The sequence below is a fragment of the Dermacentor variabilis genome, chromosome 5 (genome assembly GCF_050947875.1).
Source record: "Dermacentor variabilis isolate Ectoservices chromosome 5, ASM5094787v1, whole genome shotgun sequence".
In the NCBI taxonomy this organism is placed as follows: Eukaryota; Metazoa; Arthropoda; class Arachnida; order Ixodida; family Ixodidae; genus Dermacentor; species Dermacentor variabilis.
In genome coordinates, this window is record NC_134572.1 from 92,194,244 (window position 1) to 92,220,159 (window position 25,916).

Genomic DNA, 25,916 nt, shown 5'->3' on the forward strand with positions numbered 1-25,916 from the left:
AATTGGGCGGATGTCTGATTTTCCTATTATTAATCTATAAGATCTTCAGTCTCTAAGATCTTGATTTTGTGGCATCTCAATGACCCCTGATATCTATCACCGCTCTCTGACTTATTCCTTTCTTTCTGTCTGCAGTCCAATGAAAAAAGCAGGAACACGCTTGCGGAAACATCCCACGTATTGAGCCGACCCAAATTTTTCTTTCCAAAGTGAAGCAGACACCACTCTGCGTTTGAGCCGTAACGTAAACAGATGCGGCGGCGCACACAAGAGTAATCGAAACGCAGACAGAGACGTTTCCTTGATGGGTGTGAAGGGTGAAAAAAAGAAAGATACGCCAATATCCTCAAGTATAGGCTTGCACATCAGCAAAAACAGCGGCCGAGGGCACTCGACTTGCCATGAAGGATGTCAGTCTCCGGAGCATGTTAGTCCCAGGAGCAAAACAATGACGGCCACCAACGCGGCGTCAAAGACTGGGGTGTAGGAGAAAAAAGAAAGGTAGAAAGAAACCAACGGACATACAGCGACCCGAAGTCTTGCACAACGACATCGGCGTTGCAGCCAACGCCTTTGTTTTACCGCACGAAAAGAGACAAACACAAATGCAAAATCTAAATTGCGTCATTACAAAAACAACTACATTCTATCAACTTTCGGTGGATATTCCGCACAAAAAAATATATAAAACGCATCTGTTAGTCACTTTTTTTCGTTTTTCTTTTATATTTCACCGCGATTGCCTGCATTCCAAAGAGCATTTTCGGGCCGCATTCATGAGTATTTGCTTTTGCAGAATGCTGCTGATAGCACGATGGGAAGCTAGCGATGTCCGAGGTATATCAGAATTGTGCAGGCAGTCTGGCAGTGATGATGCCTATGCAATTATAATAGGAAAGCTGCCACATTAAAAGACACTTGTGAGCCTGATGTTATCTGCACGTCGAAGCATGGTGCCCATCACCCCGCCCGCTGAAATGCCAATATGAAAGCGTCGCCACTGCCGTATCGACTGCTACTGTATATAGGAGGCTCCTTCAGAAAAGTGGACAAGGTTTCTTCAAACAAATGGAGCTTTACTTAATGGAGACCACTCTGGGGCGGACAAAGGTGCTGAAGACAGCAATACTGCTTCCCGTGGCAGGTCAGGAAGCAACCGATATTATTACGCGAGGATTACGATGTATATAGGCAGTTTTTTGAGAACTACTATTGTACAAGGCGGAACGAAACATACGAACGCTATCTCTTCAGAATGCGTCAGCAGCTCGAGTATGAACCATTGCAGCGATTTTTGAGGAATGTTCAGCTGAAGTCGCAGAACTGCAATTTGGAGTGTTCAAAGATTCAGTGATTCAAGACCAAGTCGTGTGCGGCACGAAAGGCAGCAAACTGAGGGCGAAACTTCTGTGAGAGCGAGTCCTTACGCTGGAAAAGCAATCTAATACGGCAAAATGAAAGAAATTGACGCTAGTCAAAAGGAAGCTTCCGAAGAAAAGGCGAAACCCACCTCACCGCTGCGAGAAAAAACAATGGAAGCCCTACCCACGAAAGGAATGCCTGTACTGGGGGCGAAAGTAACAACCAAGGATATGCTTGGCATGGGGCAAGACGTGCAGAATCTGCCACAGAAAGGATCACTTCTCAGCATGCTGCAAGGTACAACAAATTTTCTGCAAGTTGGCGCTTACAGAAAGGCCCCAGACGAAAGTGAGGAATCTGAGGACGAGTTGCAAATTCTAGCGGTAAGCGTCAACGACGTGTGGAAAAGCTCATAATGGGCTGTCGCTACAAAGCTAGCTGACAATGACGCAAGGCTAACGGCTGGCAGGCGTGCACATGCAGCTTTCTGCCCCACAATCTTGTTCTCAAGCTTGGTAAAAAAAAGCGGTAGCTCGACCCTCGGCAAGGCTATTGACAGGTTGCAGTGGTGGCCCAATCTATAATTTTAGGGTCGTCACGCTACCGCGCAGAAGCAGTGAAAACTTTGTTGTGGTTAAAAAAGGCAAGTAAGCTACTTTATGATTGGAGACTTCTGAACGCTTCAAGTTAGTGTCCAGTGCCTTCAACTCCGAAGAAATCCGGAGTCTTGGGTCCTAAGCAAATTTTCGCAGCTGTTCACCGGGCTTGGCTGCGTCAAGGAAACAACCGTGAAATAATGAAACTGCTGAAAGTCTCCTCCGTACTCGAGATGAGAGGCCTCTTTTTTTGTCCTCGTTGGTGTCATAAGTGGGATATGAGAGTGACAACGTCACAGCTCATGCAGCATCAGCCACAAATAATCTCGTCAACCCAACAGTGGCGGACAAGCAAGCAAAAGAAACCAAGGAAAATGACTATCCAAGGCAAGTAATTGAGGCCTCAGAAAGTGGCCGCAGTGTCAAAGCTTCATTAGCACCCTTCAAAGCGGAGCTAACATGCATAAGTCGCCTACTCCTGCGAGTATAAAAAGTCATATTGTCAAAAACACTGAGAAACACAATGCTGCAATGATTACATGAGCATAACTCTGGCGCAGCAAAATGCAAAGAAATGACATGGCTACTATTGTACTGGCCTGGTAGGGGGTACAAGTAGCAAAAATGATATATAAATGCCAAACTTGCCAACGCTTTGCATACTAGCAACCAAATGAGCCAGCGTTACCAACGGGCCATCCCCCTGCTCTACCGTAGGCTCGGGTAGGAGTTTCCCTCTTTAGGCGTGCCAGGAAAACATATCTGGCCATATACGACGCCTACTCGAACTACTCCGAACTCCAGCTCCTTTTAAACAACGAGGTGCCATGTAATCAATTCGTTGGGTCTAATATTTGTGCACAATGTAATACCACTAGAAGTATGCACAGAGGGCGGACAACAGTTTACTTTTCAAAAACTCTCTTCCCTTTTGCCATGAAGTGTGACTTTACACGCATACTCTTCAGCCCCGGGTTCCCTCGTTCAAATCGGCTGGCAGAGAAGGGATTGCAATTGAGGAATCTTCTTCTCAACACATTGTTTGTCAAACATGGTTGGGGAATGAGTCTTCTGAATTGCAGGATGGCACCACTGGAGGATGGAAAAGCACCGTATGAATTGCTTGTGCTAAGAAGACTCATGAGATGACTGCCCGATTTTACTGAATACCGGGCACCCAACGTCAAAAATCACAGCCAAGCCATGTCGAAGCATCTCCTTCCACCATTGATGGAAGGTGACCGAATTAAAATTTTAGAAAAGAGCGGCTGAACTACGAAAGCATGGGTCAAAAAATCTCTCGCAACGTGGTCCTATCAAGTGCCCTAACGTAAGATGAAGGCCACCTTCGTCGAAATCGTCAACACTTGCTTAAGACCAAAGAGGATTTCCCCGAAGGTCAGGTGTGGTGTCATCGCACCAACAGCGTCTCGGAAGCGCCGCTAGCGTCTCGGAAATGCCGCCAGGGTTTTGGCAACAGCTATATAAGCGCGCGTGCTCTGGAAGAAAGAGCATTCCTTCTTTGGCTTCAGTGTGCGTCTGCCTTTATATAACCCATTAAGAGTGCGAAGATGCCGCATCACCACAACCGGAGAATATTCAGCGTGCTCCGAACATGGGAGCTCGTCAAGACGAGCGGCGACAGGGCCACGACAACTCTGAAGCAGGCCGTGCACCACCACAACCAATGCCAGCCGCTCCATAGTTCTTATAATCCACACTGAGCGCCGACCTACCATGCGGAGCTTCCCTGGAAGTCCCAGATGCACCACGACGCCCCGGCTCATCGGCCTCGCCAGTCGCCCGCAATCCCGCCGTTATTGGCCGAAGTACAAGGGCAAGAAAAAAGCCTTCTCGTTTCGAATAGGGAAGAGACATTCTGCACGTCCCTTAATACACGTTTGCTTCCTTCCTGCGTTTTCCTCCACAAGAGCTGAGGTGTTTCGGAATTGTGTAGCCAGTCTGGCGCCGATGAGGCCTATACTCTGAATAAAAGGCAAGCCGTCGCAATAAGACATTTCTCGTTCTGAGCCTCACGTTATTTGCAGGTCGATGCAGAAGGGGCTTATGTCGGGGCGACACGACGTTTTGACGGCCCTGGATCTATTACACATACATATAAGTGCTTAAAAACGTGAAACACAATTTCGCTTTCGAAATACGCTGTTTTTGAATAATATTTCATCTTACGGATCGCGCCCGCATCACGGACTGCGTCCTAAATTTGGTTCTTGTCTTAATCTTCCAAAAAACAATATGAAACCACGGTACAAAACTTCGGGTTTCCGTTGCCTTCCAAGTAATGAACGTGTGCTGTAATCTGAGAGAAGGAGTGAAACAGTTGGGCGCACCTGTTTCGGAAATACCCTTAGAAGGAATGGCTCATGATGTCTGTGCACAAAGTACGTGATCGGCGAAATGTTTTTGCGATGACAAGGACAGAGGGCCCCAGTTCTTTGGCATGCTCCTACCATCTGCTGGATGCAGAGCGCTCCGCGATTGAAACGCGATACTCGGACAACATGGCCGCTGGTCATTCTCGGGCCACTGTTGTGCGCTTGTGACACTGAGATTATGAATTATTGTGTCACATGAAAGCGAGAATCTTTTTGATGCATCGTAACTACATTCGGCCTCCTCAGAGATCACCAAGCGATCACCGGTGCTCAAAAAGCCTCTACAGCCATGCTGTCTGAGTATCGCGTTTCAATCGCTGAGCACTGTACATTCCGTGCAACTCAAACAAAATACATCGCGTGTACCATTGACTGGAATATATAAGTGATATCAGGAACGATAAATTTAAAGCATATGCATGTTACTTAAGCTAACATGATATGACAAACAATAATCTCTGACAGGTGGATATCTTAGGCCCGTCGCTCCAGATTTCTAGCCGGACTTCACTAAAGAAGGTCCACTTGACCTAGCGGTAGAGGAAACGAAGAGCTTAATAAGGGGAAAAGGGGTTGCAGTGGCCCAGTTCCTCCGGTGAGAATGCTATCTTATACGCGAATATTATACGGTTGTCACATGGAACATTTTCAGCGTTCGAGCCATATCAGCATCGAATTTATCGACGATTGATTCCCCTCTGCCTCGAAAGAAACAAATGTTTTGCTGGCGCTTTGCGGTCAACGAACAGCCCGGCAATTGAAACGCGATACTAGGAGCACGTGGCTGCCGGAACTTCTTGCGCCAGCAAGAAGTGCAGGCAGCCGCCTCAATCGTCAAACCAATCCAACCAATCGCCAAAAGAATTGCAGCTCCCGCATCTCCAGTTGTGGGCCTTGTGCCCAATATACGGAGCTTTGTATTGGTGGTTCCCGCACATTCCATCCCAGCTGCAACTATGGAAAGATCACGAGTAGTGCGTACTCCTGAGGAAGAAGCTGCCTACCGTAAGCATCAGCGCAAAAAAAAGCACGGCAAAACAGAGACAGACACTTCACGCCCCCCCCCCTCCCAGAAAAAAAAATAAGAACGTGGGAGAACCGCAAAGAAAGCACTCCTAGAGCATGCTCACGACGCGAAGCACGCAAAAGCGAAATTGAGGCGACAGATTGGGAAACAAAAGATTTAAAATAAAGACTACTTGCGAAGTTTGACTTGCATGGCGTAACACTTGGTGTAGCTAACAGAGCTTCGCTGTTCGATGATCTTCACGAACTGTAAGGGGCGATGATTTTTTTTCTTATCAAATTGGCTGAGAAGAAGCAAGGAGCACGTTCAAGTGGAGAGAGTTTCGATGGCGCCGAGCCAGCACAATGAAAGCAGATAACCAGATGAGGAGGGTGGTGCCAGCGCCTGCAATTGGTCCACTTCCCCTTATTTAGCTTGTTGTGTCTGGTGGAAAATCACGGTGGGGTGAAATATAAGATTAGAAATGCCGTCCAACGGGATCCTCAGCAAAGTAGAGTTCGCAGAGCGATGTGATACAGGTGCTGAAAGGTATCGATAAGTTAACCCCTGCGCACAAAGTTTGTTATTATACGCGAATAAATCCATGCTCTCAGGCAGCTCAGAATAGCCAGTGCCACAGCAATCGGCGGGGAGCCATCTTCTATTCCTTTCGGAACTTGGCAGTCTCTAGTTATTCAAAAAAATTTTCAGTTTTGTTCGGTGTGTTAATGCGTCTTTAACGAGTACGCGTCACTTTGAGGCGGTGACTTTCGTGGTTTTGTGACGTCGCGGGACAGACCGGCAATGTGGGCTCAGTCCAAAAACGTTTGAACAATAGCAATTGGCCAAACGACGCGTTATTCACTAATGGCAAAGAAGGCGCCGAATCAGAAATTATTATTTTTCTTTCGTTCGGTCATGCATAATTGTGCATAATTTATATGCACATAAATCACGGTGTTTTCGCAGTTTTCGTGACATCGCGTGATAAGCAGGCGCAGTGGGTGGTGGTTCGACAATTTTTTTACCAATCGTGGAGGGCTCATTGTAGAATTCGAATTGAAAAAATTTGGGATATCTTGACGTTATAGCGCCCCAGAGAGAGAGAAGAGAGAGAGAAAGAGAGACAGAGAGAGAGAGGCAAAGGAAATACAGGGAGGTAGCCCAAAGCCCCATAACGATTATCTCCGGTTGGCTACCCTGTACTCGGGGAAGGGCAAAGGGATGCGATAGGTGATAAAGAGAAAAGGTTAAAACAAATGTGTATCGTGTGTACGTGTGTGTGTATGTTTTTTTTTCGTAGCAACCCAGATCGTCAATATATGCCTGCCTGCGCAGTCGTTATAAGTGCACATTCTGTGGAAATTTCGTTATAGAATGTGCACTTCCCTAGAATGTGAACTTGCAATTGCTAGCAATTGCTGGGAGAAGCAAACCAGTGACTGCTTCCAGGAACCCTGTGGCGGTAAAAACTGTTTTCGTTTGGTCGAGGGCCGGGACAATTGCGTTGCTTGAAACCGCATACAAAGAGCCCATGGTATCCGACGAATCAGGTCCATTAGCTCTGTAAATTCCGACGCTGATTGGTTGACCCTATGTTCAGCTTTTACAGCACAGAACCACCCACAAGCGAGGCAGAGCGTGGAAACGTCAGGCGATGAAACGTACCGTATCCCGAGAGAAAGAATGGCGCGCAAGCCTTTCCCGCGCGAGCCACGATATTGCTTTCGATCGGTTCATCCCTCACTACGCGGCTCTTCATGACCGCACATAAATTCCTCGCACACCATAGATGACGTGGCCGCGTTAGGAATTCCGCGAGCGCCCGTGCTGATGCACTGTGCCACCGGGTCGGTCAAGCGTGGCGCTGTCCAGACGTAAGCGATGCCTGCAAGCCGCTATTGTACTGCAGTCACAAGCGGCCGTTTTGGTGAGACGAAGCTCTAAATCTTATTGTATGATCTTCATGCACTTTGAAAAATACGCATTCGAAGCAGTTCTGCTACCTCCGCTTTAGCGAATGACTACTGCTACTTAGGTTTTTTTTTTGTCCGCGTAGATATTAGCGATTCCTGTTGTATGCTGACTGAGTAGAAGAAGCATATGAATGTACAGTGCTCTGCGATTCAAATGCAAAAAATTGAACCGCATGGCGCCCGGTGCTTCTTGCGCCACTGGCGGTGAGCGTATGGTGATTGCTGGGGTGCCAAATACAGTCACAATAGGCTACAATGGCTCTTGTTGTCATCAAGTTCCCCAATGCATTAGCTTGGTTTGCCCAGTGCCTACCGGTATCGTCAGAAGCACCGGCAGCCATACGCTCGGAGTAGCGCGTTTGAATCGCTCACCACTGTACTGTTTGATTTCGTCAAGTTCAAAAAAAATGCTGCTCTAAAAATAACAAAATTTTCTTCTGGCGCAATGTATGCTCTTGCCTAACATGCGTGAATATGTATTGATTTTCCAATTGCATGCGAGAATGGGTTGGTCGTTGTTACTCGTGCCCGGGCATCGCCTACTCTTCCTTTCCGTTTTCCTTTTCTTCCTGGTTCCACCTCCCTCCTGGTATAAGATAAGAAACCACATGGAACCTACAAAATCGCCCTACCTTTACTTACTACCTCTCTCTATTGACGTTGTTAATTAGATATTAAAAAATCTTAAACGACGTTTACAATGGAAAAGCCACAGGCACGTGTGTGGTGTGGAAGAGTTTGCGTGCGTGCGCATACCTCCATATGTGCGTGTGTATGCCGTTATATGCAAGCATGTAGGAGTATATGTGTGCGTTCGTTGCATGTGTTTGCGTGCGTACGAACGCCTTAGACCTAACATGTCAAACTTGTCCCGTTGGGGAAAATAGTAAATTAGTCTATCACAGGACGCTTTATCAGCTTTAAACACCCCGATAGCATTGTGTGACTCGAAAAGTTCTTTAGTGGAGGTTCTTCAACTACTAACTATATTTAAACATAGGTCGAACCCACCCCGGTCCTTGTGGCTGTTCGTTGACGTGTGTTAGTTTGTTGCTTTATGAATCAATTGGGCCAAATAATATTGAAGGGCAGTTCATTTGATGGTTTTTCAAAGGGGACATGAATGATCTGGTTCTTTTGTCCATTACTTAGGCTAATATGTGCATAAGTAAATCTAGAGCACACATGCAGTTCAATCACCTTTAAAAAATCAACACTGACACTCAATTTTTTTATTCTTTATATTAGTCCAGGACCAAATATTGCGAAATTTTGATTAACCTGCTGATTCCAACTTCAAGCTTTGGCGACACATTAGCTTAATTCCACAACATAAATAGTCAATATGTAGAACAAATCCACAAATATTTAAAGGCACAAAAGCAAACAAACATTCAGGAATAACGCTCTGTCGAACGGTCTTCGAGCTGTCGCTCACAAGTGCACCCTCATCCTATTCATATATTACATTTTCCTTCGTTACGCTTGCACCGGAAGACCTAGTAACAAGAACAACAGACACTCGGAAACGTCATTGCCAGGCACTTCCTAATGCAAACAGCCGTCGGTATTAGCACCCCTCACTTTAGCGAATCATAGCCGTGATGTTTCTTTTCCTTTGTGGTTCTTGCATTTCCCTTGGAAAACCATAGTCAGGGAGAGACCTAGATGGGCGCCAACTGCAATGACCCCCTCATGCGCCCTCGCCCGAAGGGAGCGAGCTTCAATCCCTGCCGATACGCACTGCCAAGCTCCCGTGCTGCTCCCTAATCCGGAACAGCCAACGCTGACTCAGTGAGCCACAGCCGTCGCTCAGCTCTCAGAATCGAAACAAATTCCGTACTCTGTCACTAATTCAAGAAGTCGGCATCCGCACTACATTTGTTGATTTGTTTTTTTTTCTTTTTACTATGCCACTTTGCTTATTTCGTCGCCACATTCACTTTCTTTTGAAGCACAGCTTTCGCAGTGGCGCAATACAGGCCATCTAACGTTAGCGTTATACTTCTTTTTATTTGCCAACCTGCTCTTAAGTGTACCATCCGCCGTGCAAGCTTAAAAGAAAAAAGAAGATCTCCCTGTAATTACGTGCAGCTCAGACGCCAAAGCGCGTATTACAACTTTTGTCGTATTTTGTTTTTGTTTTTGAAGATACTTAGTTTTATGGTTTTGTACAAGAGGCAAAGTTACGTGGGTAAATGGAGGTTGCCACGATCAAGGTTTATTTAAATCTGCGTCCCTGAACGAAAACTCTGGAACCAGCTGCGACAACTTTAATATCACAAATGAGAAGCCCCTATTAATGTACAGTCCTGACAAGCTACTTGGAAGCTCTTCTAGGTAAATAAGTAGTAAAAGAAATGAAAGCTAATTAGAAAGAAGAAAAATCACATGGTATTAGGGACGTAAAGGCGCATTTGGTGTGATGATTGCACTTGGTTATTTCCCTTCATTTGTTTGTCACATTAGAGAAAACTGCTTGCGCAATGAAATTTAGTAAAGGTCGTAGACTGTTTTCATCGTGCTGGTTAACACAATCTCACTCCAACGGCCTGCTGATTTAAACTGTGCATTGGAGCTGTAAGACAGCGTCGGGTTACGTCGGAGTTCATGTCCATGAAAGCTTTGCCTAGACTTCATAAAGCATATTGTCCTTCTGCAAATAAGTGCAGTGGATGTGATATTTGCGTGCGGTCCGCCTTGTCGCACAGGGAATGATCGCTGCGCGAATGAAAATTCTCAAATCGTTTCAGCGACGTCCACGTACTAAGGAGCCATTTCTGGACATACCTGCAGCCAGACGAAGGACATAGAGGAAGGACAGCAAAATTAGCTTTTCCACTGTGGCACCTTACTTTCGCCAAAAAATAAGCCGTGACTAGCAGTTCACTGCGAGCGCGGTTGCTAAGCCAGTTCAGCTTGCGTTATCACGTGTTTAACGAAGCGCTATTTCGCCGGCGCCATAAGCTGGGCAGCCGGTTCTATAGTGAGATTTCACGAGCGGCCTGCCTTTACTGTTGAGAGAAGGGAGACACAAAAGACCTCAAAATGGGTGAACTGAACTGAACGTTCCACTCCTGGTTCGTGCATCGCGTACTTCACATGCTGTGCCTGAGAAGAGATACAAAACAAAAGGGCCAAGACGATGAAATAGAGACGGCAGGAAGACGGCCAGGAGTGAGGGGACACGCCACACTGGCGTTGAGTGTCCGCAGTGCGTTGTGGAAACTCCTGGCGCAGAATAGTGAGTCAAGAGCCCACGCGTTGCAGGAGAAAAGAAAAAAGCAAAACCAAGACGATAGAGAGTAAGTGCGCGCAAAGCAAAGCGAGGAACGACTGGTCATTTCGGTCAAGCTGGGAACCCAAGCAAGTCACACGAGAAGCACGATAGTCGACTGCGTCACGAAGAGGCCCCGTCTGCCTGGGAACAGCAAATGCCTTTCTTCTTTGTAACCCATTTATGGAGCATGCTTGCATCACTCTTCCCTCTGCCTCCCCTTGTTCGGGTTACAATTCACCTTTCATCACCACATGGACTGAAGGAAAAAGAAGGAAACGGAATGGACATGACGCACGTAGCGGGAGGTCGCCACTAGAAAGAAACGCACACGATCATGCGTGCGCGGTCGCCGCAGAACAGCCAGGGCGCGCAAAATGGAACGAACGGGACGACACGACCCGTGGACCGCGGGCCAAGCTCTTTCCCTCGCCGAAGGGGAGAAGGGAAGCCGTTTCGACGGCCGTTTTCGGTACAGCGGCCGACAGGAGAAAGCACGCGATAAGCGGTGCGAAACCATAAAGCCACGTGCACAACCGCGAATATAATGAAAGAGAAGCGGCTCCTAACTTGCACCCCGAGTGGCTCCATGGTGGGCAAGGGGTAGGCGCGGCATAGTTTCGGGACCGCAGTACGCATAACGGCGGTCACTTTGAGAACGGGAGAGGAGAATCACCCTAGGGCTCCCGGTGCTTGTGCCGTGTCAGTATGGGCCTCGCGTGAGCCTTCTCTTCGGCGGGCAGCTTGTTGCAATGGGACACAGTGCGTGCAATGAGAAAGGGATTCACATTGTGGATTCCCTTTACGCACCCATCGTCATGGCCTATGCTCGGCGGAGGCGTCGTCTCCGCAGCCAAAAGCAGAAGCAACCATCATGGACGCGATCGATGCGCTGTGTCGCTCGTCTGCTGCCAAGGTTGCCGCTCCTGTGTGCGGGGAATGCGTCGGCGGTCGTGCGTGTCGCCTCGTGTACCACAGCTCCCGTCGTTTTCACTTAGACCCCACTGCGTCAACATGACGGCACTTTTGCTCATTGACCATGCGGGAAAGAAAGATGAGCGCCGCGAGAGGACACCTCCTCACTGCTCCGCATGCACAAGATCCGGTCAAACGACCCGAATGCGAACGAGCCCAGCAAACCTTGGGGGTCGCCGACGGACGACAATTCATCGGTGTGTTCGCTTCTGTATCGCTTTCTTTCTTTTGTTTTCATCTATGTGGCTCTTGCTCACTGTTTTTCCCCACCTTGTTTCCTGGCACACGTATAAATAGGATAGGAAGTGTATAGCTATTGGTGCTAGACATTAGTACCATCAAATCGACTAATGCATCTTCCAGTTACGTTTGTCTCTACTCAAATGAAAGGTCTGGTCCGAGGTTGGTGCGCTCACCTTAACCACGTCACCCGAGAATGGCTTCAGATGAGTTTCTCTATTAGTGGGCGTTAATGTTATACACCCATAGGCTCTCGCCTGCTTCCCTTTCAACAACACTCTATCTCTTTTTCCTTTTAGTCATCTCCCTCGCTGTGCCATGAAAAGCGAGGTTGTTTAGAGAAACTGAAGAATATCGATTTGTATCCTTACAGAGAAAACAATAAAAGGAACGTCACTATGACGCCGAGAAACGAAAGAATGGGTATTCCACATGTAAGCGGCATTGCTTTCATAAGCATCCACCCGGAGTGCCGCTTCTTTGTGCATCCCTCTCTGCTTTTTTAGCCATTTTTGTTGCTTTTCTTCTATAGCTGTATCCATAGCTTGTTCCGTTTCATTTTGTCTTACTGCAAATATAGTTAGTCTTTCCAGTGCTCTATTTTTATTACTCTGCCCTCCTTTGTTTTGTTTCTTCCTGCGTCGTGTACAAAGCGAGTTAGTTAGAAATAGGACGCTAAGTATATTTGCTCTTTCATTTCCGGGTTCTAATGCGATTTCGCTGGACAGCTAAGCCAACGCGGCTGAAGAGTCGAGTTGTTTTTATTGCTGCTGCTGACCCTGATTCGGCCAAGTGAAATTAACTGTTTTTGAGTCTACTGCGACGCCTCCGGGCAAGTTTCAACAGGGAAAAGAATGTCTTCCGCAGTTAGGCGTTGTGCTTGCTTGAGGTCCAGCTGACGCTTGTAGCGCGGGACAAAAAAGAAAGAACGTCGAAGTCATACCGAACGGAATGTTCAAATCGGCCAAAGCTGGTAGAGTAGCTTTTCAGAGTGTCTCGCTACGTTTCTCGGGAGGAAAAAACGTTCAGGTCTTGGTCATTAAGAACTTTATTCAATATTTCCAGCGCCGAATGACATCGTCTGGCCACAGAAGTTTTTGAATTTTATCACCAGAATATATCTTTCTTCTGCAGAAGGTTGCCCTATTGAGTTCCTGTTATTCTTCAAACATTTAGATTGTTTTCATTTTATTTGTACACAAGTAATCAGACTGCACTAACATTGGAAAAGCGTTTGAGGTCACAGGCAGCTGGCGCAGAAGAATCAAAGTGGTGCTAGCGCATGTCCTTTCTTGCCACTTCTATTTTCACTTAAAAGAGCAGCGCTCACGTCAATAATGGTCGGCCTAAAGGTCTTAAAAGCATTGTTATTAACGAACCTTGCTATTTAAGCTTAGTGCTTCTTTAACACTAATCCCGTGGACGGCATGATTCCTAGGACATGCAAGAACATATATGCCAAATATCCTGAGGTCAACAATGTCTGCGGTACAAGCATCACACCAAAGAACTCGAGATGCCGCAGATATGCTTTTGTTACCAGCTGTCAGTTATGTAACAGAAGTAAAATGTCCGGTCGTGCGTCTTCTGGTTTCTGCATCTAAAGTGAGCCTGACGGATCAGAGGCTGAACATCCCTGTGGAATAAAAAGGAACAGGCAGTGACCCGAACGAACTCAACAGCCAAAGTGAAAGAAATTTCTCTTTAGGTAGTCATGAATTTGTTCCCTTCTAAAAATATATGTATAGTTGGTCACTCTTTCCTGGGATTGGGTAAAACAAGAAAGAAAACGGTGTCTTCACAGAAGTTGTTCCGAGCTTACTTCGTGAACTCACGGTCCACTGCAGCGAAAGGCGCCTAATTTGTGGGCCGACGACAGTGGTGAGTGTTTGCTTGGCGCGCGGCCTCTTGTTGCGAGAGGCATCCTGCTGCCAAGTCGCTTCGACGAAGGTACGAGCATTTTAGTGCGGCTCCATAGTGTCATGGGCAAACGGTTGAGTCATGGTTGGGTTGCGATGCGCTCAGTATCAGGAATGCGAATGGAAGATTTCGCAGCGCACTCTACGAACGCGCGAAAACGTTCAGCTTAATGCTGGCGTGTCTCTCGCCGGACCAAAGCGAGATTGGTCCGTCGACGTCATTGCCTTTCTGCGCCGTTGATCGCAGCAGCTTTCTTAGCTGGTGCCATCTCAAGCCAAGCAGTATAGGTGGCCTGTAATCACTGCTGATGCATGTTAAAGATTCACTCCATAGGCGACGAGGCGTCACAGGCTAATGCGACGCGAAAGACAAAGATTGTGCGGAAACTGTGTCGTCACCTCAGCAAAAGCCCGCCTATCTCCGCACCGCCTTTATCCGCATCATCGCCTGCTGCGCGCTGCTTCTCTCTCGACGACATTTCTCTCCACGAGTGTCATTCATTGGTGCCCAGAGGAAGTATCCTATAAAATCGGATGCAGAGTTGCGTGAACGCAGGCCGAATTTTCTGCTTATTGCTGCGCTGCGGCGCCCCCGCCTTCAGCGTCGGCCATGTTGTGATCGCCTCTTCTATATAAAGGGTTCGTGTGTTTTTTTAGCCGCACAAAATTTTTTGAAGATTCCTTATGGCAGATAGCACAATTCTAATCCTTGATCTAAATTACTCAATGAGGCGGTGATTATTTCTGCGGGCTATCAAAATATTCAAGGGAATAACTAACGTAATTACGGTCAATACCGTCTTAATTAATTATTCGACGCCACATTTTTCAATTTACGAATTATAGCCACTGAGTTTGCGCGGCTTATCCACGTAGAACGAATTGTCTAGACAGCCCCAATTCCGAGATATTAAATTTCAATGTGTCCGACAAAATGCATTCCGTTCCAGTTTCTTTCCTTTTTTTACTTTTAGGAAACGGCTGTTTAAAGCATTGAAGCACAAAAGTTATTTGAACACCAATGCATTTCGACAGACACTTCGAAGATTTATATCTTAGAACTGGTACTGCCCAGAGAATTCGTTCCAAATGGACACTATGATAACTGAGCGGCTATAATTCGTAGATTGAAATATGTGGTGTAAATAATTAATCAGAAAAGGTTATTAGCGTAATTACGGTAAGTATCCAATTGAACATCTTTACTTCCCCTGGAAGTACTGGCATCAAGTAATATTGGTCAAAGGTTAAAATAGCGCTATCTACCAAAGGCAATCTTTAAAATATTTGGGGCAGCTAAAAAATAACAAGCTGTATATGAGCAGAAAACAGCGCTAAACAACAGGACTAGGAGAGGCACACAGACCACAGCCCTGACTAACAACCAAGGGTCTTTATTCTTTCAGTCAGCATATATATACTCTACCGCTATCGCATAGCACAAAAGCAACCGAAATTCAGCATGCGCAAGGGTAATAAATTGCAACCAACGACATAGGAAGGCTATCTCCTAAATGCTGAAAAATTGCAAGAAGCAGCACAGGCAGAGGTTTGTTGTTGACTGTCGTGACTGTGTGGTTTATAGAATTCCTCTTTCATGCAAGCGTTTCTCTATCAGTCAAACATGGCGGTACATCAATAGCCCCATGCAAAAACAGTCAAACAAGGTTCAAAACAAGTTAGGGACAGTCAATTGTTACTGCATTGAATGCGGCTGCAAGCCATCCTTTAAAGTTGTGACCCTTTTGTCAAAATACCGCGATGACCGCGCACGTCCCATTTCCGAAGCATTTCACATTCATAATAGCGGCGAAGCATGTGTAAGCCTGCCCTCCATGTCTCTCCTTCCGAAGGAGATAGCCTTCCTATCTCATTGATTGCAATTTATTGCCCCAGCGCATGCTGCATTTCGGTTGATTTTGGACTTGGAGATAGCCGTAGAGTATATATATGCTGACTGAAAGAACAAATACACTTGGCTGTTAGTCATCGCTGTGGTCTGTGTCCCTCTCTTCGTTCAGTTGTACAGCGCGGCTTTTTGCTCGTAACCATGAGTCAACCAGCCCAAATACGTACCTTCTGTGCGTACTACAAAGCTTCAGACAATTAGGTTGCGACCAAAATTAAGAGACGTGATCTCAGGAGTGAGAGATATGTTTGTGAAGAAACCTTAGCTGCTTTTGCGCTTCGCGAAAGGAACGCTATAGAGGGAATACCTTTTTTTATAAGCTTCGTGTGCTTAGTTCTGTGCAGCTCTCCTGTGCGTGCGAACGGACAACCCGAAGTTTGAAGTAACAATTTTAAAATATGGGGCTTTACTTTCTGACTATGAACCACTTTCTGATTATGAGGCATGCCGTAGTGGAGGACTCCAGAAATTTCTACCACCTGGGGTTCTTTAACGTGCACCTAAATCTAAGCACACGGGCGTTTTCGCATTTCGCCCCCATCGAAATGCGGCCGCCGTGGCCGGGATTCGATCCCGCGACCTCGTGCTCAGCAGCCTAGCACCATATTCACTGAGCAACCGCGGCGGGTGAAGTAACACTTTTGTCGTAGTGCGGAAAAGTATGTACTTTTCGCATTGTGACATCTAAGCCTGTGCTCGGGACTGCGGGCCCACAAACGACAAAAAATAAGACGAAGACGCACCACTGTGTCTCTGACTAGTCTGCAAGCGTAGGTGCACAGGAATTTCAGCTCTTTTTGAGCCCCCTCGGTTTTTATTGTTCCGAGCACCAGCGTTTATTGCAAGGTCTGTCTGTCCGGAAGTAAGGGCGTACCTCTCGGTTATCTGCGAGACGGAGTGATGACGCGTCTAGGTATGCGTGTCTGCTTTGGCACAAGTGTAGATGTCAGGGTGTGTCTCGGTGACAAGTGAGCACGGGTGCTAAGATCTCTAGAGAGAACGAAAATATAAAGCGAATATTTAAAATTAGTTGTAAATATCTGCTATTTTTGTTGAACGTGTGATATTTCTCTCTGATTATACTGAGCTCAGTAATCAATGTGGACACAAATGATTCTTTGTTTTTACAGTAGAGAGCGTATAACAGTGGACTATCTGCATGTTCGTCATTTCTATGACGATCTGAATATAGCTATTCAAGCGGAATCAAGAGAAGTACTCCTGGAATTCAATTTGTGAATTAGAAATTTAAAAAATGCATCTATAGAACAAGGACGAAACGGCATTAAGGAATGCAAGTGACATAGTGTGTTGTTCGTATGACTTTCCGAAATACAGTCAAGGTGATTAAAAAACATCGACATCCCCTAACGCTACTTACAACCAAACAACGTTCCCACCCTTATGTAGAAGATATAATTCCTTAGTCTCTTTAGGTCACGCGCGTCAGAAGATGCAACGAAACAAGGAAAGTAAACACTGACAACGAGTCGACTGGAAAGTCGCTTAGGACTATGGGCAACGTAGTCTATAATCCCGTGTGATGTCAAGCACGTGCTTTTTACAGAAAACTCAGTAGAGACCTTTACATGAAAGCAGCGTGTTCCGTTATTTTATTTATGGTGCAAAGCTTTCGTATAGGCATGAAACAAATCGTCCCACGTAACACCGACGCTTATCCATATTATCATTATTTTATCTCACTTTCTCATTTTCATTGTAACTCGCAACGTGTGCGCTTCAAACTCTTTTCGGGGTGCATACTACGCGTCAGCTCTGAATGCATGGCAACGATGTAGCCACGATTTTCACAGCGAAGTTTTGTATGGCTAGGTTCTGATGAACAAGTGTGTGCGTAGGCAAGAGCCGTGTAGAATGGAAAAAAAAAATATGTATAGTCGTCTAACTCTTTCTGCGTGATGCTAGCAGTAGCGGTGGTCACTCTAATTGTTATCTTATAAACCATGTTATGACGCATGACCTTCGGGGCCATATATAAAGCGTGGGATGGCTAAGCTCTTTCGCTCCCATTGTAGGCTCGAAAAGTACAGTAAAACGCAATAGTGTACCCATCAATCATCGACATTAGCGTCGACCTAGCGAGCCTCGAGGGCAAGTGGATTGTATTCTTCCTGTTGGAAGGGTTTGGAATTGAGCGCTACACGGACGCCAATGTGCCGACCAGGCGTCACCGGTCGTTTATAGAATTACCCTTTGGCAAGAACGTGTCCAGCATAGTAGTACAAGCGATCGCGGTGTACCACAGCGACCACAAAGCTGTGGTCACTGTAGTAACGAATGAGACAAAATAAAGATGATAACAACCACGAAGTTAGGTGCATGTGTCCTTATTCAATAAATATAGCAATAACCATATAAATCGATATAGTTGTAAATGTAGACATGCCAATACAGCTTCGCTTGTTATCCTTCTTCATAGAGTAGAGGGGCACTAAACGTCCTTTTTTAGGAAAACCCGTGAAATGTTCATCGCAACTGTAAGCAGTCCATAAATTCGAAGTCGAATTCACGTAGCGAAAACAAGATTACGGGTGGGCTTCTGGTCTATTATGGAACTATTTACTTAACCCGACCTTTGCGATACAGCCGAATCTTTGTTCTCTTTGCCGCACGAAATAGAGGTCCCGACTTTACTTGCGTCGCACGTAAGACCGCTCTCTCCGCGTTTGGCAGCCTGAGTTTTTCAGGTCTTAGTTTTTAGTTTAAAAGAATAAGTAAAGGCTATTGGTTTATTTAGCAAAAGAAGGGGAATTCTTTTTTTTTATAATGCACCTTCCTAGTTGTGTCGATTCAATGCGAGGAGTCGAGCCATTTTGAGTATGATGCTCGTTGCGCTGCAACCACACTGATGAGTCAGCATAAGAGTAAATATAATGCTGTCTGGGCGCCTTTATGGTAACAAGATTATACTGCTTGTGGATATTGCATTTGTATGATCCTTGCATATCTGATGCACTGCACGAAACAGAGAAACACGTTTAGCGCTGCGCATTGTATGTCGCGGCTTTTTCTTTTTCTAAACGTGCTAAAATTGATTTACTTTCTATGCAGGTACTGGAAATGGCGCATGACCCTACATTAATCAATTTTTTATGGCATGCTGAAGAACGACCTATGTGACGGCACCTCACAAGAGTAATGCACGCGGATGAGTTCAGTAACCGCCACATTTGAAAAAGCGAAATTGTTTATGGATTCTTCTTTCCAGTTTGATTCACTTCCAAAACGAAAACGAGGAGGTAAGTTTTCTGCACAGCACAGAAAAAATACTTATGACATTTCTTTAAGATACCTTAGGAAACCTCAATAAATTATTTTAGGTGGTCTTAGCTTCCTGTTATGAATAGCGTGACTGCTTACATGGGAGCAGCTCCTTATGGTAGAGTTCAGCGTTGGAATTACTGCTAGTTCAAAATCGTTGGGCCACGCAATCTAACCCCGAGCACATACGGCGAGCTCTTTTGTACCTATCGTGCAGACGCCAATGATTCTATTATAGGAACACAATTTGCCCTTCCAACGTTGCGAGCTAACCTGTCTGCTTAGGGGGAGCATCACACAATGTCGTCGTTCCTCCGCGCAGTCGCGCTGTATTTTTTCTTTTTTTTTAGCAGGCAAGAACGAGGGCAATCCAAGCCAAGACAACCATCTGTAGGGATTACAAGCCTCCTTGATGGGTTAACGGCAGTCACTTTTTAAGAGAACGCGCTATAGCTGGCTGATTTTCAAGCTATTGCACCATCCCAGGGATTGCGTTTTCATCGCCGCTAAAATGAAGCTCGTACTTTCTGCTTAACCGAGGTCCCAGGAGTGGTGCCTCCTATGATTTATTAGTTAGGAAAGTCAAAATGGTCGCCGCTTAGTCATTGAATAAATCACCTACCGGATATTCTACACCTTTGGAGAGCACGGGTTCGCCTTATACGAGGATTAAAATTTGAGATGGGTATTTTATCTCAATAAGTGAGGGTGTTTCATAGCACGCGTCAGCAAATGCACCTTCATGATCGTCGAAGATTTACGACGGTTATCTCCTCTCCAATACCTTACCGTGCATTCGGTGCAACTTAAACAACATGGGGGATGGAGAGAGGGAGGTCAAAAATTACCCCGCCGTCTTCCACTAGCGGCGTGCCTCATAACCGTATCTTTATTTTTTCTTTTTGCACGTGAAATCCCAGAAGAAGAAAAATTATTCTCGTTGTCAAGTTTTGTTATCTACGTGGTCCGCTGTCCCTTAGTGTGTTTTTCTCGTCCTACGTCTTTTACTTCCCGTCGTTTTCTTTTTTTCTTTCTGTGTGTTGGATATTCGTTGCCAAGGTTCTGGCCAGGCCTACCTCTTTTGTTAACAAGAAGCTTTCTATGAGTATCTCTCCCGATTTCTATTGGGAACAATGCGTTTTACTGGAACCTGACTTACTAGGCAAACTGATTAGACATTTCAAGATTGTTAAGCGTCTGCAGTTATGGTTCGCATGCTCTTCGTGACACTGGCCTACCTTAGCCTGCCAAAGAAGTGCCTCCGCGATCGGTCCAGTCCTTCATGCCAGCTGATCTTTAAATTTGACAAAAGGCAGAAAACAAAAACAAGTGAGCCCCTGTGAAAAAGAAAGACGCAACATACGAGCAAGTCTACATGGTGGCACCTCTGGAAATGTAAGTGGCTTCTCGAACGCCATACTGGAGGAGATCACAGTGACACTCTATTGTCATGGATAGACGCGCACCAATGAACTGCTTCGCCATCCATTCGGACCAAGCATGCGGGCTCAGGGAGGTTTTGGATGCACGAAGTGAGATCGGCGGACAAAGGCCCGGTGCGAAAGTCACGTCGCCTTTGACCGCTGCAAAATGCGGCTCGTGCTAACAAGGAAAGAGCACCATTGCTAAGTTACCCTCGCCCGCTCTTAGCGGCCAGCTTGCGCCCATGATGAGCTGAATTAATGGCCTCCTATCACGCTCAGGAGAACCCATCTACAACGGACAGAAAAAACACATGAGGCGCCATGAGGAGAGTGGAGACAGAGTTCCCTCCGTTTCAGTTCCAGGCACAGATGTGCGTGGGGACGTTAGGGAAGGGAGAAAAGGTAGGGAGGGTAGCGCTCTAGAAACAGGCCATCGGGGTCAGCCCTCAGCCGCCGACGACTGCCGGCCGTTTCGGTTGCCTTTCCAGAAACTATACGGGCCGCCGGAGTACAGCGCACTGATTCGATGGGAGTCGGCCACCATTTTCTCGCCGTGCATACAGAGTGAGAGAGAGAGAGAGTATTCGCGCCGCCAGGACCACGCGATCCACCGCAGCCCTTTCTGTCGCAATTATTTCCCTTCCGAGCGCAATGGCGCTGTATCTCTAATCCCTCCTTCGTCTTCCTCGGACGAGCAACGGCAACCGTTGGGTTTTCGGGTGACGGAGAGCGGCGACGTCAGAGGAGAAAACTGAGAGCACGTAGGGGACAGAGAGGTCGAGAGACCTGCTGCACAAAGGAGAACGCGGGCCACATTAGGAGGCAGCAGTCCGCCGTCTGGCACATTACCATTGGCGCCGCTTCTGTACATTCTCACGGATCTGAAAGCGGACAGTTTCGCGCGATGGGAATTCCTGCGCGCCTCGCTTGCCTCTCGGAGAGCACGATTTCGCCGCCTCCTCTTTCGCTGCCGTTACGACCTTCGCACTCGCGTTTCGTCTTTATTTCTCCTCCCACCTGAATCATTCCGCGTGTCGCTTTAAGATATTTTGCCGCGCCTAGACACTTGCCGTCCAGCTGACTCCCCGCATGCACGCTAGTGTTGCGCAAGAAGTGCGCGGCGTGTGTTGCCTGCTGTTGTGGACTGAGCGGAAGTGACAGCGCTGCACATAGCGTGCTGCTACTGAGGCACCCATTATGGTGTTCCCACGTTCAGTGCGGTGTGTCGATGGCTTGGAGGTCCTTTTTCTGCCACATTTGGAGAAAGCGCTATGTGCAGAGAGGCTAAGGAAAATATCGTCATGCACCAGGTGCGCACCAAAATGGGGGCACAAGACTGTGTGGATAAATCTGAGGGAACCGCTTCTATAAATAGAAAGGTTGATAGAACACCAATCAATATTCGCTGCATTAGGCCGCCTAGGTCTTGCTAGGTAGTAACACGGGAGTGATGCAGGTTAACCTACCGGCATTTTCTCTTATTTATCTGCGCATGCTTCATATCCTGCATCATCGCCTTGCTTCCTATGTCATGAAGTTTCTGACCCCAGTGGCCTTATCTATCTATCTATCTATCTATCTATCTATCTATCTATCTATCTATCTATCTATCTATCTATCTATCTATCTATCTATCTATCTATCTATCTATCTATCTATCTATCTATCTGTCTGTCTGTCTGTCTGTCTGTCTGTCTGTCTGTCTATCTATCTATCTATCTATCTATCTATCTATCTATCTATCTATCTATCTATCTATCTATCTATCTATCTATCTATCTATCTATCTATGTATCTGTCTGTCTGTCTGTCTGTCTGTCTTTCTATCTATCTATCTATCTATCTATCTATCTATCTATCTATCTATCTATCCATAGATAGATAGATAGATAGATAGATAGATAGATAGATAGATAGATAGATAGATAGATAGATAGATAGATAGATAGATAGATAGATAGATAGATAGACGCCTCTGGAAGCTGTGCTTTCACCTTCATGGACGAAGGAAAAAGTAAGGAGAGACCATTACGCATAGACTATTTTCCCTTCCTTCATGACATTACGTCACGCAACAACTCTAGGCAATCGAACGCTCCGTGAAGCCAGCTCTTTGCGCGTCAAAATCACGGTGGAAGAATCGAGATTTGCTGAGCTTTACTTCTAGATCAGCGGTGCGCTCGGTCTCCCTGGCGTCTTTCGCTGCCTGTCGTCCCTCTTTGATCTAGTTTTGAAGAGAAAAGCTTCACTACGCGACTCAACACCGCGCTTCGCGCGAGCCGGCGTATGTCTGAATTGGCTTCGTAAGCGTGTTCGGAGTCTGACTTTCTTCGTAAGTGTGCTCGGAGTCGGCGCAGGTGGTCACTGCCGCGCGCTATGCGTCATCGTTGACGTTCGCCGCAAGCGCGTGTTTATCGCGGAGGCCGACTATATAACCGCTTGCCAGAGAACAGGCGTGCGCATTCAACATGGAAGCAGAAGAGAGTGATACTACCGATACAGAGAGCTGTGTTTATGGCTGTACGGAAATCGCAGGACAATGTGCCCAACAATGATGAATAAAGAAGTTTAATAATCATGCATACCTTATGGTATATATCATTGATAAGCAATTTGCATAATTACTCAAGGCACACGTATAGCATAACCATAAGCTAACTAAAGCATATCCACAAGTGAAACCGTAAGCATAACCATAGGCTAAATCATAAAGCATGACCATAAACTAAACAGTAAGCTTATCTATAACTTAAACCATAAGCATATCCATAAGTTAAACCGTAAGCATAACCATAGGCTAAATCATAACGCATAACCATAAGCTAAACCATAAGCTTCACCGAACCTTTTTGCTTCGAGATATCCTGGCTTAACCTTAGGTAAGCCCCAGCCAATTTTTCTTCTAGCAGGGCAGCGTCCATATGGACCAGTGCACAGTATGACATGGTGCGGTGTGGTTGTGAGGTGGGCCATTGCGAACATGGACTACACCGTTTTAAGATTGTGGCTAGTATTATTACCAACTAATCTGTTTTGTTGATTTACTTTTCATACTTGCATCTACTCTCGATTACGAGAGAGCTAGCATTTTTTTCCCTCTCCGTCTGCCCTGCTTCCTAGGCTATGCGCTACGTCCGCGTCCGATCCTTAGTTGCGACGTATGTGTTGCGCGCAATTTATTCTTAATTAAGGCAGTGCAGTTTCAAACACGATCTCGGAATTTTCCGGCCCCGTTCGTTGCATTATTGACATTTTTGTTTCTCAACATGAATGGCACTGTTAATAACACAGAATATTCTGATCGCATCGCTGGGTCAGAGGAACGCACCCGAGTAGCTTTTATGGCACAAGCAGCTGTGATCGCACGCGTTCGCTGTTATCTGTCACGTTCGCATACAAGAATGTACGCTCGGCAACCACGCCAATTTATACCCAGAAAACTTGTAATATCGCTTGTGTGTGTGCTTACGATGGTGCCAAACTGAGCTTCGTTACTAGAGGCGGCGTACTGCGTTAACTAACTGTAAATAACTCGTTAACTAAAAATTGCGTACTTACGAAAACTGCGTTGTATAAATCATCATTCGCGTTGTGCAGCCATGATAGCAATAACGTATGGTACTGGCTTAGTTCTTTGCTGAATAGCGTGCACAATGCCGCGGCAGGGTTGCGCATGATTTCTGATGGAGTGGCTATACCGGATGATGAGTTGGCCGACTGTTCTAATAGTAATTTTACTAATCTACCTAAAATGCAACATGTTTGGCGACGCATGACGCCTAATTACAAAGAGCTGTGCGCATTCAATTCTTTTGTATCGTACAACAAACTCAGAAGTAATGTTAATGTTTTCCCCACTATGTTGCAGCAACACCTACGATGGAAATAACATTAAAACCACGCTTGTAAAATCTGTAATGGGCCTAATCTCTCCAGTACTCACCCATATTTACAATATACGCCTTTCTACAGGTCGACAGGTATGTTCTCGTAGATAATTCAGATGGCAAAAATGGATGAATTCTTTTAAAAATGTGACAAAAGTGCACTATCTAATCATAGACCTGTGTCTAACCTCACTACATTCTCGAAAGGTCTTCGAAAAACAATATTTTGCAGGATATCTGAATGTCTGCAAAAGCACAATTTGCTAGCTAAATATCTGTACGCTTTCCGCAAAAATTTGTCGTCACAGCTAGCTTTTCTTGAACAAAAACAACTTACTCTATATAATTTCGAGCAACGTTTTCTAACATAGGGATTATTTGTTGACTTCTCAAAAGTATTTGATTCTACAAATCATGGTATCTTGCTTAGTAAGTTAAACCGCTATGGCATACGGGGCGTGGCACTTGCCTTGATTAGGTTGTATTTAGTTCATAGACTGAAGCTTGTACAAATATATAGTGTTAAGTCTCAAGCTTTCTCGGTCAATGTAGTTGTACCCTAGGGTAGTATTTTAGGGTCCCGTCTTCATATTATTTTTTTAAGTCATCTACTACACATTGACGTTAATGAGCTCACTGTAGTTTATGCCGATGACACTGCGTTATTTTTTCATTTAGCCACTCTACCGAATTGATTACAAGAGGTATTGCAGTTTTGAATAAACTGCACATATGATCACATCATAAAGATATGGCTATTAATTTGGAAAAGACAGAAGCAATGTTATTTCGCCTTAAAAACATACAAATTACTTTCGAGGAAGATTTATTAATGAACAACGCTAAAATTTTACTTGTAGATTCGGTAGAACCCTTAGGTGTAGTTTTTGGTCAAAGCATGACCTGGCATAGCCATATAAATTTTCTTGCTAGTAAGCCTTCACAAATCACCTGAATCCTTTATTCCTTAAGTTACGTTCCTCGTTCTAAAAAAATGCTCGATATGAAATTCACTTTTTCTCAGCCATTTAAATTATTGTTTTATTGTATGAGGTATAACTTCTGAAACTAATATCAGCAGATTGCACATTTCGAAAAAGAAATCTCTTCGCGCTGTTTGTAACAAACTATATGATTTAAATTCAGCAGCTTCATTTTATGAACCTAGGACACCGAAAGCAAAGATCCTTTAAGTTTCGTTTAGTGCTTGCCTATATAAATGAGCGGAAAAGAAGTATAAATTACAATAACTACATGGTTATCTTGAAGCAGCACGAAACTCCCTACAATACAAGAAAGCCAGAGTATTAGCATGTATAAGAGTCGTGCACTAATTACTGATCGCAAATGTTACGCTGTAGGCTATGATGGCTACCTAATGATCTAATTGGTAATGAAATGAATATTAAGTCTTGTTCTCCTCCGCATATCCTTGCTTTTTTTCACGTATTTGAGTTGTCTAAGCTTAGAAAGTGCACTGAAATATTGTGCTTTCTTTTTAATGCATCTTTGGTTGATCTCATCTGGGATGTTTAGGTATCGCATGTTATAGCACTGAATTGTAGATGTACCTAGAAAGAAATCATGAGCCATTCCACTCTGTGAAGGTGCAGAACCAGCGAAGTTGTGTAGCACATGACATAGATGTGATACAAAATTTTCGGCAA